At 43.3% G+C, this 20585-nt stretch overlaps 1 long non-coding RNA gene across 2 annotated transcripts in view; it reads left to right on the top strand.

The window, feature by feature from the left end:
* Nucleotides 1-836: 836 nt before the first annotated feature.
* The window catches only part of LOC147751225 (uncharacterized), a 29409-nt gene continuing 9660 nt past the window's right edge, over nt 837-20585 (top strand). Inside the window, exons 1-5 of one of the 2 annotated variants that reach the window (XR_015299962.1) lie at nt 837-1299; nt 1982-2082; nt 3117-3208; nt 4332-4405; nt 13690-13749. This is a non-coding gene — a long non-coding RNA (uncharacterized LOC147751225). Of the gene's footprint in view, nt 1300-1904; nt 2083-3116; nt 3209-4331; nt 4406-13689; nt 13750-20585 lie in introns of those variants that run through there. The other variant, XR_015299961.1, reaches the window with a different exon arrangement.

Here is a 20585-nt window from a genome sequence, read left to right as displayed (position 1 = left end):
TGTAAAAGTAAGCCATTTTGTTTATTTTGCCTAATGTTATGTTTCTTATCTTTTTTGTAGGTCCAACATGGCCCGTGTCGTCTTCCTGCAGCGATGTGCACCGCTGTGCACGGAGTGGTTACGACCCGCGTCTCCTGCGACAGAAAAGTAAGTTATTTCTTTAAAAATATTTTTATCTCCCTTTTTTTTATGATATTGTTATTTATTGTATTGCCTAATAGCTGTCATTTAAATTGTAAAAAAAATGTTTGCGATATTCACATTTTTTATTTGTTTGACGAAAGTGCTATTAATAATTGAATAGGGGGAGTACTTGATTTTAATACGGCATGGGCGGGGCACGTTTATTCACGTTAACGTCATTTCCCGATCTCGTCTGGAAAGTTCTACAGGTAAGCGAGCAACTTTAGTCTGTTGATGTAATGTATTAATTATTTTGTGTTACATCTACGGTTTTCATTTACAGGTAAGCCAGGTTTGTTTGTTTTTTACGGTTCATCTTATGTTTCCGCCGAGACTAAGAGAGCAACTTTTGTCTGTTGATGTAATGTTTTAAATATTTTTAGTTAGATGTACTGTTTTCCTTTACAGGTAAACAAGGTTTACTTTGTTTGTAGGCTAATATTATTTTATCTTTTTTCTAGGTCCAACATGGCCCGTGACGTCACCCTGCAGCGATGTGCACCGCTGTGCACGTAGTAGTTCCTATTCGAGGCTTATTTGCAGTTTGAGGTCAGCTATCTTTTCTATTGTAGTAATCTTATTTTTTTTCTGTCTTTTGTAGGTTCCACATGGTCCGTGGCGTGTCCCTGCAGACAGGTATGTATGTAATTTCCCGATATCTTCACTGAAGTTTGCGCAGGTGTCGTCCTGGTATTTGGGTCCTGTACTCTAGTTTTGCCTTAAGTATCTGATGTTTTCTGATCTTTGCCTCTTGTTTTTAACTTTTTTTTTTCTAGGTCCAACATGGCTCGTGGCGTCTCCCTTTTTCACGTTAACGTAATTTCCCGATATCTTCACTGATGTTTGCGCGATGTCGTCCTGGTATTCGGGTCCTGTACTAGTTTTGCCTTAAGTAGCTGATGTTTTCTGATCTTTACCTCTTGTTTTTAAAAATGTATATGTATGCACTGTCCATGTTCTGTTTGTGTTTGTCTGATTTATACACCCCACTGACTGTGCTGCTACGATCGACAGGTAAGTGATATATTTTAATACATTTATGCACTGTTCATGTTTTATTTGTGTAACGATTGTCTAATTTCTACAGTTCACTGAATTTACTGCTACGATTGACAGGTTAGGTGCAGAGCGCCATATTAGTAATATAAAAGAAAAATATTTTGCCACAATTTGTAGTATCATTAATTTGTGAGCTACTGTTTCAAATTATATGCCTACTGTTATGCTTGCAAGTTTACGTTAACGTTTTGTTAACACGCTTGCATGCAACTGCGTTTTTATTTTATTAAATTTTACACTGCACTTGCGTATTGGTTTTAATGCACGCACGACTTTGTAGTAACTGCCCAGACTACTTGGTGCCACTTTAATTCTTTTGGGAGGGTGGGACCTGTCTCTTGCATCCGCGCGCGTTCACACTCAATTCACATGTAATTGCCACATCTTGACTCGCAATAAGATACACTTCTTTCCAGACTGTCCTTTGTTTGCTAGAAGGAAGCACCGCACCCAAACATTAACATACGGCTACAGGGCAACGTCAACACTACATGTGGTCTTCTTTTGGTATTTAATTCAAGCAACTGACAGGCCTTCGCGTATACTTAACACAGAATTCGCACCTCTGCACTCACAATGGAATACACTTCTTGCCAGACAGTCCTTTGTTTGCTCGAAGGAAGCACCGCACCCAAACATTAACAGACGGCTACAGGGCAACATCTTACCTATTTGCTGTTTTTCAACACTACATGTGGTTTCTTTTGTTATTTAATTCAAGCAACGACACTTTTTTTAGCTTTCGCACTATTTAAAACAGACGAGCGGACTTTCGGGACAGTTCTTGGGAAAAAGCCCGACGGTATACTTCGAGAGCTGATCGATCTCTAACTAAAAACTGTAAGTAACTGCTTTCATTAAGAAAAAGAGAATGCTTTACTTTTAACGTTTTAAATTTATTTACAAAAAATAATTCAATTAGTATATTTGTCTAAATTTTATAACTTTTACTTCTAGAATTTACGTGCACATGGCTTTTTAATAAACACTTTAAAGCATTTTAGAATATTTTTTGTCGGGAAACTTTCAACATCATGCAACTTTTGCCATATCTCATGTTCTTTAGTAGCTGCAGTGTAAGAAATGAGTGTATTTAAAAGATCTTATCATTTGTAGCAACTCCATAAAGAGTACTATCAGTGTTTGTCAAAGCATTAACAGTAAATAGCCATGCGGGAAAGAGCCCTGTCGCGTAGCTGTGGAGAGCGGGAGGGGGCATGCTGTAACCCCGGACTCTACGTAAAGCACCCGTCTCCTCGTGTGCCGTCTGTCATCATCAGTGTCCTGGGGTAACTTTTACTTTGTTTGTAAAAGCATTAACAGTAAATAGCCATGCGGGAAAGAGCCCTGTCGCGTAGCTGGGGAGAGCGGGAGGGGGCATGCTGTAACCCCGGACTCTACGTAAAGCACCCGTCTCCTCGTGTGCCGTCTGTCATCATCAGTGTCCTGGGGTAACTTTTACTTTAACAAACAGATGACATTCTCTTGTGCGAAACAACTGCTCTTCCTGTAAAAATGCCCATTTGTATTCAGTAGTATAACTCAATGACATGCTGGGTAAACTTTTGGAAATAAGCCGAAAGTAATAATATTGGTAAAGTAATAGCGCATTATTACAAACCATCCGTTTGTTAACAGATTGCACACCAAATCGTGTCTCGTTTGTGAGGGGCCACGAACGCTCATGCTACCTTACCTTGCTCGCGCATCCCCTATCTGCTTCGGGACTGTCTCCGGGGCTGACCACCTCCATAGCGCCCCTCTCCAGCGCGTCTCAGAGGCACAGGGCACATACATGCTGTTTTTGTACATTACACATGCTCATCTTTTTTTGGATTAATTAAAGTAATTGACATTATTTCTTCCTTTCGCAGTATTTGAAGCACACGAGCGAACATTCAGAATATTTTATAAAAAGAAGCTAGGCCGTATACTTCAAGAGCTCATCTCTCAATTTTACAGAACTGTAAGTAACTTCATACAATGGAAAGACAGTAATGCTTTGTTTTGCATTTTGGGCCTTTTTAACTTCACTTACATTTGTTTACGAGGAATGTAACGCTGTCATACCTTTAGCTTTTATTTGTCAAATTTACGCGCACTCTGTAATTTTTAAAACACTATCTTGTACTTTTAGATAATTTGTCCATTGCACCATCACTCACTGCTGCACTCTCTTCAGCCTCTCTGCACTATCACTCACTGCTGCACTCTCTCCTCAGTCTAAGTGTAACATCCCTTCATTCTCTCCTCAGCCTCTCCCTGCACGGTCCCTTCAATGTTGCCCTCTCTGCTCAGACTCCCGCATCCAGGCTGCACCCATGACTCATCCACTGCACCATCACTCACTGTTGCACTCTCTCCTCAGCCTCTCCCTGCACGGTCCCTTTACTGTTGCACTCTCTACTCGGCCTCTCCCTGCACGGTCCCTTCACTGCTGCCCTCTCTGCTCAGACCCCCTCATCCAGGCTGCACCCATGACTCATCCACTGCACCTTCACTCACTGTTGCACTCTCTCCTCAGCCTCTCCCTGCACGGTCCCTTCACTGTTGCACTCTTTCCTCAGACCCCCCTCATCCAGGCTGCACCCATGACTCATCCACTGCACCATTACTCACTGTTGCACTCTCTCCTCAGCCTCTCCCTGCACGGTCCCTTTACTGTTGCACTCTCTCCTCAGAGTCTCCCTGCCCTGTCCCTTCACTGATGCACTCTGTAATTTGTAAAACTCTGTCTAGCACATTTCGTTAATTTGTTGTAAAAAGCGTTCATTATAATGAAACTGTTGCCGTATCGAATGCTCTTTGGTAGCTGCAGTGTTTAGACGGAGTGTATTTCAAAGACCTTATCCCTCGTATAAACTCTTTAAATAGCAGCACTAGTGTTCGCAAAAACAGCCTGTAGCTTTGCTGTCAGTAGAGGGGGGGCGGGGGGGGGGGGGGTTGGGGGAAGAGGTCGGAGGATGCGGTAGCTACAGACTCCTTACGTAAAGCATCCGTCTCCTCGTGCGCTGTCTGCCCAATGCCACACTTCTTGAATTATTTTATTCAAGTAACTGACATTATTTTTTCTTTCCTTGTATTTCAAGCATTCGAGCGACCTTTTCTCGAGTGGTAACCAGGCAGTATATTTCGAGAGCTGATATATCTCTGTTGCAGAACTGTAAGTAATTTTATACATTAAAAATAAGACAATGCTTGACTTTTAAGGGTTTACCTTTTTTAACTTTACTTATATTTTGACTTACGATATATGTAACAATGTTATACCTTTACATTTTAATTGCAAAATATACGTGCACCTTTTAATTTATTACACACTTTCGAGCACATTTCAATACTTTGTTTACTACGTTTGACATCCTCAACCTCTCCCTCCACCGTCCCTTCACTGCTGCAATCGCTCCTCAGCCTCTCCATGCATACTCTCCTCAACGTATACAAATGTTATCTGAATGAACGGAAAAGTGATGCAACTTTTGCTATATCTCATGTTCTTTAGTAGCTGCAGTGTAAGAAATGAGTGTATTTAAAAGATCTTATTTGTAGTAACTCCATAAAGAGTACTACCAGTGTTTGTAAAAGCATTAACAATAAATAGCCATGCGGGAAAGAGCCCTGTCGCGTAGCTGGGGAGAGCGGGAGGGGGCATGCTGTAACCCCGGACTCTACGTAAAGCACCCGTCTCCTCGTGTGCCGTCTGTCATCATCAGTGTCGTGGGGTAACTTTTACTTTAACAAACAGATGACATTCTCTTGTGCGAAACAACTGCTCTTCCTGTAAAAATGCCCATTTGTATTCAGTAGTCTAACTCTGTGACATGCTGGGTAAACTTTTGGAAATAAGCCGAAAGTAAGAATATTAGTAAAGTAATAGCGCATTATTACAATCCATCCGTTTGTCGACAGATTGCACACCAAATCGTGTCTCGTTTGTGACGGACCACGCACGCTCGAGCACATTTCAATACTTTGTTTAGTACATTTGACATCCTCAACCTCTCCCTCCACCGTCCCTTCACTGCTGCAATCGCTCCTCAGCCTCTCCATGCATACTCTCCTCAACGTCTCACTGGATCATCCCTTCAATGCTGCACTCTCTCTTCTGCCTCTTACTGCAACATCTCTTCATTCTCTCCTCAGCTTCTTCCTGCACGGTCCCTTCACTGTTGCACTCTCTCCTCAGCCTCTCCCTGCACGGTCCCTTCACTGAAGCCCTCTCTGCTCAGACCCCCTCATCAAAGCTGCACCCATGACTCATCCACTGCACCATCACTCACTGTTGCACTCTCTCCTCAGCCTCTCCCTGCACGGTCCCTTCACTGTTGCACTTTCTCCTCAGCCTCTCCCTGCACGGTCCTTTCACTGCTGCCCTCTCTGCTCAGACTCCCGCATCCAGCCAGCACGTCTGACTCATCCACTGCACCATCACTCACTGTTGCACTCTCTCCTCAGCCTCTCCCTGCCCGGTCCCTTCACTGTTGCACTCTCTCCTCAGCCTCTCCCTGCACGGACCTTTCACTGCTGCCCTCTCTGCTCAGACTCCCGCATCCAGCCAGCACGTCTGACTCATCCACTGCACCATCACTCACTGTTGCACTCTCTCCTCAGCCTCTCCCTGCACGGTCCCTTCACTGTTGCACTCTCTCCTCAGCCTCTCCCTGCACGGACCTTTCACTGCTGCCCTCTCTGCTCAGACTCCCGCATCCAGCCAGCACGTCTGACTCATCCACTGCACCATCACTCACTGTTGCACTCTCTCCTCAGCCTCTCCCTGCACGGTCCCTTCACTGTTGCACTCTCTCCTCAGCCTCTCCCTGCACGGACCTTTCACTGCTGCCCTCTCTGCTCAGACTCCCGCATCCAGCCAGCACGTCTGACTCATCCACTGCACCATCACTCACTGTTGCACTCTCTCCTCAGCCTCTCCCTGCACGGTATCTTCACTGTTGCCCTCTCTGCTCAGACCCCCGCATCCAGGCTGCACCTCTGATTTATCCACTGCACCATCACTCACTGCTGCACTCTCTCCTCAACATCTCAATGGACCATACCTTTACTGCAGCACTCTCTATATTATGATCTCTGTAATATGCTCTCTGTATTAAACTCTCTGTACAACACTCTCTGTACAATGCTCTCTATACCACACTCTCTGGACTACGCTCTCTGGACTACGCTCTCTGTAGAATGCTATCTGTACATACACCCTCTGTACTACATACACCCTCTATACTATATACACCCTCTATACTACATACACACTCTATACTACATACACCCTCTATACTACATACACTCTCTGTACATACAATCTTCATACACGATCTCTAAAACACACTCTGATACACATGATATGTATTACGCTCTGTTATCTATGCTCTCTGTATTATACTCTCTGTGTTATGCTCTATGTGTTATGCTCTGTCTTACGCTCTCTGTTTTACGCTCTCTGTTTCTTACACTCTGTTTAGCACACTGTTTATACACGCTCTCTAACATATACTCTGTTACACATTATATATATATCACGCTCTGTTATCTATGCTTTATGTATTATGCTTTCTGTGTTAGGCTCTCTGTGTTATGGTCTCTATCTTGCGCTCTTTGGTTCTTACACTCTGTTCCTTACGCCCTTTTCGTACGCTCTGTTTCTTACTCTGTTTCTTTCTCTGTTTCTTACTCAGTTACTTACGCTCTGTTTCTTACGCTCTGTTTCTTACGCTCTGTTTCTTACTCTCTGTTTCTTACTCTCTGTTTCTTACTCTCTGTTTCTTACTCTCTGTTTCTTACTCTCTGTGTATTACTCTCTGTGTATTACGCTCTGTGTATTACGCTCTGTGTATTACGCTCTGTGTATTACGCTCTGTGCATTACGCTCTGTGCATTACGCTCTGTGCATTACGCTCTGTGCATTACGCTCTGTGCATTACGCTCTGTGCATTACGCTCTGTGCATTACGCTCTCTGCATGACGCTCTCTGTATTACGCTCTCTGTACCACATTCTCTGTACTACATTGTAAGAGTAGTTCAGAGAGTGTGTTGCAAAGAACATGGTACAGAAAGCGTGGTGCAGGAAGCGTGGTGCATAAAGCGTGGTGCATAAAGCGTGGTGCATAAAGCGTGGTGCATAAAGCGTGGTGCATAAAGCGTGGTGCATAAAGCGTGGTGCATAAAGCGTGGTGCAGAGAGTCTGGTGCAGAGAGCATGATGCAAAAAGTATAATGCAGAGAGTATGGTGCACTATAAGTTGGCAATCGCTGATGATGATAAAGTGAGTGCAGGTGAGAACCAATCTGCAAACTCCAATTGGGTTGCTTACCTGAGGCATTGCCAACTTTTTCACATCTTTTCACTTTCTATACATTCTGTCTGGCGCTCTCTGTCTGGCGCTCTCTGTCTGGCGCTCTCTGTCTGGCGCTCTCTGTCTGGCGCTCTCTGTCTGGCGCTCTCTCTTTGGCGCTCTCTGTCTGGCGCTCTGTCTCTTACGCTCACCCTCTGTACTACATACACCCTCTGTACTACATACACCCTCTGTACTACATACACCCTCTACTACATACACCCTCTGTACTACATAACACTCTGTACATACACTCTGTACATACACTCTGTACATACACTCTGTACATACACTCTGTACATACACTCTGTACATACACTCTGTACATACACTCTTTAACACACTCTCTGTACTATACTCTCTGTACCACACTCTCTGTAATACATAATCTCTTTACATACTCTCTATACACACTTCCTATATTACTCGCTCAGCATTATGCTCTCTTTAATTTATTACACACTTTCTAGCACATTTCAATACTTTGTTGTAGAGTAAGTTTGACATCCTCAACCTCTCCTTCCACCGTCCCTTCAATGCTGCAATCGCTCCTCTGCTTCTCTTTGCACCGTCCTTTCAATAATGCACTCTCTACTCACCTTCTCCCTGCACCGTCCCTTCACTAATGCACTCTCTGCTCAGCTACCCATTGCATTGTCCCTTCACTGCTGCACTCTCATCAACTTCTCACTGCATCATCCCTCCACTGTGGTGCTCAGAGCATAAGGCAAAGAGCATAGTGCAGAGAGCGTTGTACAGAGATCTAGAGAGAATAAAGATAACATTTGCCAAATTGAAAAGATAACTTTTCACAAACTGTACAAAAACAGCATATCGAAACAACTTCATGCACAGTAGTGCATATCGCTGCAGGAAGACACCACGGGCCATGTTGGACCTACAAATGAGATAAAAAACATAAGATTAGCCTAAAAAAACAAAATGGCTTACTTTTACACGGAAACAACAGCAACATACATACCCGTCTGAAGCGCTCCGTGCACAGCGGTGCACATCGCTGCAGGAAGACGCCACGGGCCATGTTGGACCTACAAAAAAGATAAGAAACATAAGATTATTAAAATTGAAAAGATAGCTCACCTCAATCTGCAAAAGAGCCGGGGATCAGAACAACTCAGTGAATAGTGGTGCACATCGCTGCAGGGAGATGCACGGGCGATGTTGGACCTAGAAAAACGAAAATATACCTTTTCCAAATAAATTTGAAAAGAAACAAAAAACATACATACCGTTCAAAGGAGTACTAAGCAACTTCTTTCAGAGAGGGTCAGAGCAAAATGGCCTTTACATATCTACAGCCATTTTCAGAGTTCGGTATGTGCTGGGTCTGTGCTTTTGTTGTTCTGAGCAACACATAACGACACTCACTGTCTAAAGAACAGCAAAACTTAAAGGCCCCCAAATACACTCTCTATTATGATCTCTGTATTATGCTCTCTGTATTAAACTCTCTGTACCACACTCTCTGTACAATGCTCTCGAGACTACGCTCTCTGGACTACGCTCTCTGGACTACGCTATCTTGACTACGCTCTCTGTACAATGCTATCTGTACAATGCTATCTGTACATAGACCCGCTGTAGTACATACACCCTCTATACTACATACACACTCTATACTACATACACCCTCTATACTACATACACCCTCTATACTACATACACTCTCTGTACATACAATCTTCATACACGATCTCTAAAACACACTCTGATACACTTGATATGTATTACGCTCTGTTATCTATGCTCTCTGTATTATACTCTCTGTGTTATGCTCTATGTGTTATGCTCTGTCTTACGCTCTCTGTTTCTTACACTCTGTTTAGCACACTGTTTATACACGCTCTCTAACATATACTCTGTTACACATTATATATATATCACGCTCTGTTATCTATGCTTTATGTATTATGCTTTCTGTGTTAAGCTCTCTGTGTTATGGTCTCTATCTTGCGCTCTTTGTTTCTTAAACTCTGTTCCTTACGACCTTTTCTTACGCTCTGTTTCTTACTCTGTTTCTTACTCTGTTTCTTACTCTGTTTCTTACTCTGTTTCTTACTCTGTTTCTTACTCTGAGTTTCTTACTCTCAGTTTCTTACGCTCTGTTTCTTACTCTCTGTTTCTTACTGTGTTTCTTACTCTGTTTCTTACTCTCTGTTTCTTACTCTCTGTTTCTTACTCTCTGTGTATTATGCTCTGTGTATTATGCTCTGTGTATTACGCTCTCTGCATTACGCTCTGTGCATTACGCTCTGTGCATTACGCTCTGTGCATTACGCTCTCTGCATTACGCTCTCTGCATGACACTCTCTGTATTACGCTCTCTGTACCACATTCTCTGTACTACATTGTAAGAGTAGTTCAGAGAGTGTGTTGCAAAGAACATGGTACAGAAAGCGTGGTGCAGGAAGCGTGGTGCATAAAGCGTGGTGCATAAAGCGTGGTGCAGAAAGCGTGGTGCAGAGGACTGGTGCAGAGAGCATGATGCAAAAAGTATAATGCAGAGAGTATGGTGCACTATAAGTTGGCAATCGCTGATGATGATAAAGTGAGTGCAGGTGAGAACCAATCTGCAAACTCCAATTGGGTTGCTTACGTGAGGCATTGCCAACTTTTTCACATCTTTTCACTTTCTATACATTCTGTCTGGCACTCTCTGTCTGGCGCTCTCTATCTGGCACTCTCTGTCTGACACTCTCTGTCTGGCGCTCTCTGTCTGGCACTCTCTGTTTGGCACTCTCTGTCTGGCGCTCTGTCTCTTACGCTCACCCTCTGTACTACATACACCCTCTGTACTACATACACCCTCTGTACTACATACACCCTCTGTACTACATACACCCTCTGTACTACATACACCCTCTGTACTACATACACCCTCTGTACTACATACACTCTGTACATACACTCTGTACATACACTCTGTACATACACTCTTTAACACACTCTCTGTACCATACTCTCTGTACCACACTCTCTGTAACACACAATCTCTTTACATACTCTCTGTACACACTTCCTATATTACTCGCTCAGCATTATGCTCTCTTTAATTTATTACACACTTTCTAGCACATTTCAATACTTTGTTGTAGAGTACGCTTGACATCCTCAACCTCTCCTTCCACCGTGCCTTCATTGCTGCAATCGCTCCTCTGCTTCTCTTTGCACCGTCCTTTCAATAATGCACTCTCTACTCACCTTCTCCCTGCACCGTACATTCACTAATGCACTCTCTGCTCAGCTACCCATTGCATTGTCCCTTCACTGCTGCACTCTCATCAACTTCTCACTGCATCATCCCTCCACTGTGGTGCTCAGAGCATAAGGCAAAAAGCATAGTGCAGAGAGCGTTGTACAGAGATCTAGAGAGAATAAACATAACATTAGCCAAATTGAAAAGATAACTTTTCACAAACTGTACAAAAACAGCATATCGAAACAACTTCATGCACAGTAGTGCATATCGCTGCAGGAAGACACCACGGGCCATGTTGGACCTACAAAAAAGATAACAAACATAAGATTAGCCTAAAAAAACAAACATGGCTTACCTCTGAACGAAAACAACAACATACATACCCGTCTCAACAGCTTCGTGCACAGTGGTGCACACAGCTGCAGGGAGACGCCACGGGCCATGTTGGATCTACAAAAAGACAAAAAAAAAATAAGATTATTGCAAAAGAAAAGATAGCTTACCTCAAACTGCAAAAGAGCCGCGGATCTGAACAACTCAGTGAATAGTGGTGCACATCGCTGCAGTGAGATGCACGGGCGATGTTGGACCTAGAAATACGAAAATATACCTTTTCCAAAAAATTAGTAAACAAAAAAAAACATACGTACCGTTCAAAGGAGTACTGAGCAACTTCTTTCAGAGAGGGTCAGAGCAAAATGGCCTTTACAGATCTACAGCTATTTTCAGAGTTCGGTATGTGCTGGGTCTGTGCTTTGGTTGTTCTGAGCAACACATAACGACACTCACTGTCTAAAGAACAGCAAAACTTAAAGGCCCCCAAATACACTCTCTATTATGATCTCTGTATTATGCTCTCTGTATTAAACTCTCTGTACCACACTCTCTGTACAATGCTCTCTGGACTACGCTCTCTGGACTACGCTCTCTGTACAATGCTATCTGTACAATGCTATCTGTACATAGACCCGCTGTAGTACATACACACTCTATACTACATACACACTCTATACTACATACACCCTCTATACTACATACACTCTCTGTACATACAATCTTCATACACGATCTCTAAAACACACTCTGATACACATGATATGTATTACGCTCTGTTATCTATGCTCTCTGTATTATACTCTCTGTGTTATGCTCTATGTGTTCTGCTCTGTCTTACGCTCTCTGTTTCTTACACTCTGTTTAGCACACTGTTTATACACGCTCTCTAACATATACTCTGTTACACATTATATATATATCACGCTCTGTTATATATGCTTTATGTATTATGCTTTCTGTGTTACGCTCTCTGTGTTATGGTCTCTATCTAGTGCTCTTTGTTTCTTACACTCTGTTCCTTACGCCCTTTTCTTACGCTCTGTTTCTTACTCTGTTTCTTACTCTGTTTCTTACTCTGTTTCTTACTCTGTTTCTTACTCTGTTTCTTACTCTGTTTCTTACGCTCTGTTTCTTACTCTCTGTTTCTTACTGTGTTTCATACTCTGTTTCATACTCTGTTTCATACTCTGTTTCATACTCTGTTTCTTACTCTGTTTCTTACTCTCTGTTTCTTACTCTCTGTTTCTTACTCTCTTTTTCTTACTCTCTGTGTATTATGCTCTGTGTATTATGCTCTGTGTATTACGCTCTGTGCATTACGCTCTGTGCATTACGCTCTGTGCATTACACTCTGTGCATTACGCTCTGTGCATTACGCTCTGTGCATTACGCTCTCTGCATTACGCTCTCTGTATTACACTCTCTGTACCACATTCTCTGTACTACATTGTAAGAGTAGTTCAGAGAGTGTGTTGCAAAGAACATGGTACAGAAAGCGTGGTGCAGGAAGCGTGGTGCATAAAGCGTGGTGCATAAAGCGTGGTGCATAAAGCGTGGTGCAGAAAGCGTGGTGCAGAGAGTCTGGTGCAGAGAGCATGATGCAAAAAGTATAATGCAGAGAGTATTGTGCACTATAAGTTGGCAATCGCTGATGATGATAAAGTGAGTGCAGGTGAGAACCAATCTGCAAACTCCAATTGGGTTGCTTACGTGAGGCATTGCCAACTTTTTCACATCTTTTCACTTTCTATACATTCTCTGTCTGGCGCTCTCTGTCTGGCGCTCTCTGTCTGGCGCTCTCTGTCTGGCGCTCTCTGTCTGGCACTCTCTGTCTGGCGCTCTCTGTCTGGCGCTCTCTGTTTGGCACTCTCTGTTTGGCACTCTGTCTGGCGCTCTCTGTTTGGCACTCTCTGTTTGGCACTCTCTGTCTGGCGCTCTGTCTCTTACGCTCACCCTCTGTACTACATACACCCTCTGTTCTACATACACCCTCTGTTCTACATACACCCTCTGTACTACATACACCCTCTGTACTACATACACCCTCTGTACTACATACACCCTCTGTACTACATACACCCTCTGTACTACATACACCCTCTGTACTACATACACCCTCTGTACTACATACACTCTTTACATACACTCTTAACCACACTCTTAACCACACTCTCTGTACCATACTCTCTGTACCACACTCTCTCTAACACACAATCTCTTTACATACTCTCTGTACACACTTCCTATATTACTCTCTCAGTATTATGCTCTCACACTCTCTATACACACACACACAGTCTAACACGCTTTAAACGCACAAAATCTACACAACACTATTTACGACAATAAACTACACAATATTAAGTACATGCTTATCGAAAAACACTATAGTACAAATGCAACTCACTATTATTTATGACTTGCTCAAAAATACAAATACACTTTACTAAACACTTTCATTACCTTACCTTCTTTCTTGTAATACAATACATTAATAAATACTATTATTAAAAGTACTAACTAATGCATTTTTCTCATTTTTCATAGGTTGCCAATTATTCCTTACAAGATCACAAGTTGCTAATTGCGTGTCCAAACAACATCGAGGTAAAAGTACATAACTGTTTTTGTTTCTCTATCCACTTGTAACAGTAAAAAGACTTTTAACAACATCAAATAGTATAGATCTATAAACAAGATAACATAACTCATTTACTCTCTATATATACATATATATATATTACCTACTGGCGATAGCCAGTAGGTATATATAGTTAGGATTTTTTTCCTATGGGATTTTTGAAAATTCTATGTCGAATAACTTTGGCTTATGAGGACAGAATTGGCTGAAATTTTCTGGAAAATGGAACATTTTGTTTCTGAGCAGCCCCTGAAAATTTGGGGGGTTTTCGTCAAGGGGGGGCCGAGAAAAAAGGGGGGTCCCAAAACGTGTTTTTCCCATGCAATTTTCCATAGGGCGGTTGGCCTCACTTTTAGCCTGAACGGCTGAATGCATTTACACCAAACTTGGCAAAATTGTAGGGACTGGTAGCCCGATGTGCCTTTGCTATGTCTCAAGATATAGGCTCCAGTGGTTTTTACGAAAATTAACTTTGAAAAATATAAATTGGGCTACATTGGGCTATATATATGTTGGAGCCCAAATGTAGCCCAATGTAGCCCAATGTAGCCCAAAGATGGCCACCAGAGACAAAAAACCAAATGTAGCCCAAATATCAGCCAGATGTAGCCCAACTATAGCCCAATGACAGATTGTCCCAGAGTGTTCTAAAGAACAACTAGAGTGCTAACAGTCCTACTTATTACAAAGGTATGGCACACCTGAAGCCATCTTGATTGGAATAAAGTGGTAACTCTTTAAACATTTAATTTAAAAAGGAACAAAATGAGGGGGTTCATTTTGCCATAGAAAGTATGATTAGCGAATATATGACGAAATCCCGCATACCATCAGTCCGCAAAAAAAATCCTGCATGTACTATTAGGCCGCAAATTAAAATAACGAAAACTTTTAGAACGAATATGCCTTTAGCATACACTAAACAACTAAACTACCCTAAACCCTAAAACACTACCCCCAGCATGACCCTACACTACGCAAACACTACAACACTACCCTAAACCCTAAAACACTACCCCCAGCATGACCCTACACTACGCAAACACTACAACACTACCCTAAACCCTAAAACACTACCCTCAGCATGACCCTACACTACGCAAACACTACAACACTACCCAAAACCCTAAAACACTACCCCCCAGCATGACCCTACACTACGCAAACACTACAACACAACCCTAAACCCTAAAACACTACCCCAGCATGACCCTACACTACACAAACAGTACAACACTACCCTAAACCCTAAAACACTACCCCCAGCATGACCCTACACTACACAAACACTACAACACTACCCTAAACCCTAAAACACTACCCCCAGCATGACCCTACACTACACAAACACTACAACACTACCCTAAACCCTAAAACACTACCCCCAGCATGACCCTACACTACACAAACACTACAACACTACCCTAAACCCTAAAACACTACCCCCAGCATGACCCTACACTACGCAAACACTACAACACTACCCAAAACCCTAAAACACTACACCCCAGCATGACCCTACACTACGCAAACACTACAACACTACCCTAAACCCTAAAACACTACCCCCAGCATGACCCTACACTACGCAAACACTACAACACAACCCTAAACCCTAAAACACTACCCCCAGCATGACCCTACACTACGCAAACACTACAACACAACCCTAAACCCTAAAACACTACCCCCAGCATGACCCTACACTACGCAAACACTACAACACTAACCTAAATCCTAAAACACTACCCCCAGCATGACCCTACACTACGCAAACACTACAACACTACCCAAAACCCTACAACACTACACCCCAGCATGACCCTACACTACGCAAACACTACAACACTACCCTAAACCCTAAAACACTACCCCCAGCATGACCCTACACTACACAAACACTACAACACTACCCAAAACCCTAAAACACTACACCCCAGCATGACCCTACACTACGCAAACACTACAACACTACCCTAAACCCTAAAACACTACCCCAGCATGATCCTACACTACGCAAACACTACAACACTACCCTAAACCCTAAAACACTACCCCCAGCATGACCCTACACTACGCAAACACTACAACACTACCCTAAACCCTAAAACACTACCCCCCAGCATGACCCTACACTACGCAAACACTACAACACAACCCTAAACCCTAAAACACTACCCCAGCATGACCCTACACTACACAAACAGTACAACACTACCCTAAACCCTAAAACACTACCCCCAGCATGACCCTACACTACACAAACACTACAACACTACCCTAAACCCTAAAACACTACCCCCAGCATGACCCTACACTACACAAACACTACAACACTACCCTAAACCCTAAAACACTACCCCCAGCATGACCCTACACTACACAAACACTACAACACTACCCTAAACCCTAAAACACTACCCCCAGCATGACCCTACACTACGCAAACACTACAACACTACCCAAAACCCTAAAACACTACACCCCAGCATGACCCTACACTACGCAAACACTACAACACTACCCTAAACCCTAAAACACTACCCCCAGCATGACCCTACACTACGCAAACACTACAACACAACCCTAAACCCTAAAACACTACCCCCAGCATGACCCTACACTACGCAAACACTACAACACAACCCTAAACCCTAAAACACTACCCCCAGCATGACCCTACACTACGCAAACACTACAACACTACCCAAAACCCTAAAACACTACCCCCAGCATGACCCTACACTACGCAAACACTACAACACTACCCAAAACCCTAAAACACTACACCCCAGCATGACCCTACACTACGCAAACACTACAACACTACCCTAAACCCTAAAACACTACCCCAGCATGATCCTACACTACGCAAACACTACAACACTACCCTAAACCCTAAAACACTACCCCCAGCATGACCCTACACTACGCAAACACTACAACACTACCCTAAACCCTAAAACACTACCCCCAGCATGACCCTACACTACGCAAACACTACAACACTACCCTAAACCCTAAAACACTACCCCCAGCATGACCCTACACTACGCAAACACTACAACACTACCCTAAACCCTAAAACACTACCCCCCAGCATGACCCTACACTACGCACACACTACAACACTACCCAAAACCCTAAAACACTACCCCCAGCATGACCCTACACTACGCAAACACTACAACACTACCCTAAATCCTAAAACACTACCCCCAGCATGACACTACACTACGCAAACACTACAACACTACCCAAAACCCTAAAACAATACACCCCAGCATGACCCTACACTACGCAAACACTACAACACTACCCTAAACCCTAAAACACTACCCCCAGCATGACCCTACACTACGCAAACACTACAACACTACCCAAAACCCTAAAACACTACACCCCAGCATGACCCTACACTACGCAAACACTACAACACTACCCTAAACCCTAAAACACTACCCCCAGCATGACCCTACACTACGCAAACACTACAACACTACCCTAAAACACTACCCCAGCATGACCCTACACTACGCAAACACTACAACACTACCCAAAACCCTAAAACACTACCCCCAGCATGACCCTACACTACGCAAACACTACAACACTACCCAAAACCCTAAAACACTACCCCCCAGCATGACCCTACACTACGCAAACACTACAACACTACCCAAAACCCTAAAACACTACCCCCAGCATGACCCTACACTACGCAAACACTACAACACTACCCAAAACCCTAAAACACTACCCCCAGCATGACCCTACACTACGCAAACACTACAACACTACCCAAAACCCTAAAACACTACACCCCAGCATGACCCTACACTACGCAAACACTACAACACTACCCTAAACCCTAAAATACTACACCCCAGCATGACCCTACACTACGCAAACACTACAACACTACCCAAAACCCTAAAACACTACCCCCAGCATGACCCTACACTACGCAAACACTACAACACTATCCTAAACCCTAAAACACTACGCCCAGCATGACCCTACACTACGTAAACACTACAACACTACCCTAAACCCTAAAACACTAGCCCCAGCATGACCCTACACTACGCAAACACTACAACACAACCCTAAACCCTAAAACACTACCCCCAGCATGACCCTACACTACGCAAACACTACGACACTACCCTGAACCCTAAAACACTACCCCCAGCATGACCCTACACTACGCAAACACTACAACACAACCCTAAACCCTAAAACACTACCCCCAGCATGACCCTACACTAAACAACCACCACAACTCTACACTACACTAACACAACACTACACTACACAACACTACACTACACTACACAATCACTAACCCACGAAAAAATTAACACAAACCCACTTACCTCTCTCGTCATCGTGGTTTTCACAACGCAAATGCATTTACCATACATGCCTTTAAAACGTAATTCTTTGTAAAGGCATGCGCGATAAATGCACATGCGTTTTGAAAAAATGCGGGATAATGGTATGCGAGCTCAATGACCTTGCGGGATAATGGTATGCGGACTGAAAGTCTGCGGGATAAAAAATGCGGGAAAATGGCTGCAAACCATGATTAGCAGCAGACTTCCCTGGTGAGCACTAGCTTTACTACAGTGATCTAATGAGCAACTAGAGTGCTAACATTCAGAATTTATGGCAAATGTGTGACACATCTGAATGCCTTCTTGATAGAACCAAAGTAAACAAGCATTGAAAATGCAATAGATCTCGCCCTCGTTTAAGTTAAAGCCATTCTGTTTGTAATGAGGTGGCTTTTTAGCTTTGCTTTTATTAGTGTTTTTAAAACTTTCATGTAAATAACATGCATATGTATGCATATATGTATATGTATGCATGCATGTATATTTATATAGATATGCAGATTACATATGTTTATATATGTATATTACCTATTGGCGATAGCCAGTGGGTATATATAGTTAGGATTTTTTCTCTATGGGATTTCTGAAAATTCTATGTCTAATAACTTTGGCGTTTGTGGACGGAATTGGCTGAAATTTTCAGGAAAATGGCACATTTTTTTTCTGAGCAGCCCCTGAAAATTTGGTGGGGTTTCGTCAAGGGGGGGCCGAGAACAAAGGGGGGTCCCAAAACGCGTTTTTCCCATTCATTTTTCCATAGGGCGGTTGGACTCACTTTTAGCTCGAACGGCTGAATAGATTTACATGAAACTTGGCAAAATTGTAGATATGGTTTGCCCGACGTGCCTTTGCTATGTCTCAATATATGTGCTCCAGTGGATTTTGAGAAATTAACGTTTAAAAAAATATATATATCTGTGACAGCGCTCCGGTTAGCGCCCCGGTTCGCGTACCTGACGCGTAACGGAACTTCGCGAAGCGAATCTGATTGGCTCTCCGGTGTCTGTCAACATTCTAAACAAACCGGAGCGGCCGCCATCTTGTCTCTCGGTACGATCGAGAGACAAGATGTGGTGAAAAACGAAGGGGGAAATGAAGGAAAGGGGGCAAGGTAGACCACTCCTGACCCCCTAGGATTGATGAGGGGGATATTAAAGTGCCCCGCGGGGCAAAAAATTTTGCGATTTTACGCCGTAGAGGCGCGTCCCGGTACGCGAACCGGGCAGCTCACCGGGCAGCTAACCGGGCAGCTAACCGGCAGCGTAGCTGTCAACATTGTAAACAGTCCGGAGCGGCCGCCATCTTGTCTCTCGGTAGGTTCGAGAGACAAGATGTGGTGAAAAAAGAAGGGGGAAATGAAGGAAAGGGGGCAAGGTAAACCCCTCCTGACCCCCTAGGATTTATGAGGGGGATATTAAAGTCCCCCGCGATTTTTCGCAGTAGAGGCGCTTCCCGGTACGCTAACTGGGCAGCTAACCGGCAGCGTAACGGGAGTCCGCCATCTTGTGTTTTTGGAGCGTCCGGTTCGCGTACCGGATAGCGTCCCGGTAAGCGTAACAAGGGGAAAACCAAGAGAAACAGTAAAAAAAAAATTAAGGGAATAGATTTCCAGCAAACTTGGCAAAATTGTAGGGACTGTTTGTTTGATGTGCCTTTGCAAGGCCTCAAGATATGTGCACGTGTGGATTTTGTCTAATTAAGGTTAAAAAAAATATATATATCTGTAAGCGTGCTCCGGCACGCTTACGTTACGGGTTTTGTTTGCGCTGCAGAACCGATACGTCACGGTTATGCGACGCGTCATGAGGCGTCTCACGTGGCTACGTGATACGTCACGTAATAAAGAATATATTTTACAGCTATAGATATTAGCTTTTAAAAAACCAATGAAATTCACTGAAAAAACCATAGGTTATAGACCATATATAGTTAGGAATTTGCATTTACAAAACCTTGAAAATTCACTGAAAAAACCATAGGTTAGAGACCATATATAGTTAGCTGGACATTTTATTGACAAAAAAACAATGAAATTCCATATATAGTTAGTTGCACTAACTATATATCGCGCACCCGCAATCCACTGCTGATGATGTCACATATTACATCATTCATGACATGGTCAGTGACATCACTGATGACATCACTGATGACATCTCAAATGACATCACTGATGACATCACTGATGACATCTCAAATGACATCAGTGATGACATCATGACACACCAATACCAGTTACTACATACGCACTCACTGATTCCTACGTCTACACACACATTCACTCATTCACCCATACAATCACTCATACATACAGTCACTCATTATTACACTATCATATGCACTCATACACCTATGCAGACACTCACACACTGCCACTCATCCATGGAGTTACTCACACACCT

Source organism: Lissotriton vulgaris, chromosome 1_1 (assembly GCF_964263255.1).
Source record: "Lissotriton vulgaris chromosome 1_1, aLisVul1.2, whole genome shotgun sequence".
Taxonomy (NCBI): Eukaryota; Metazoa; Chordata; class Amphibia; order Caudata; family Salamandridae; genus Lissotriton; species Lissotriton vulgaris.
This window is presented reverse-complemented; position numbering and strand designations above follow the sequence as displayed.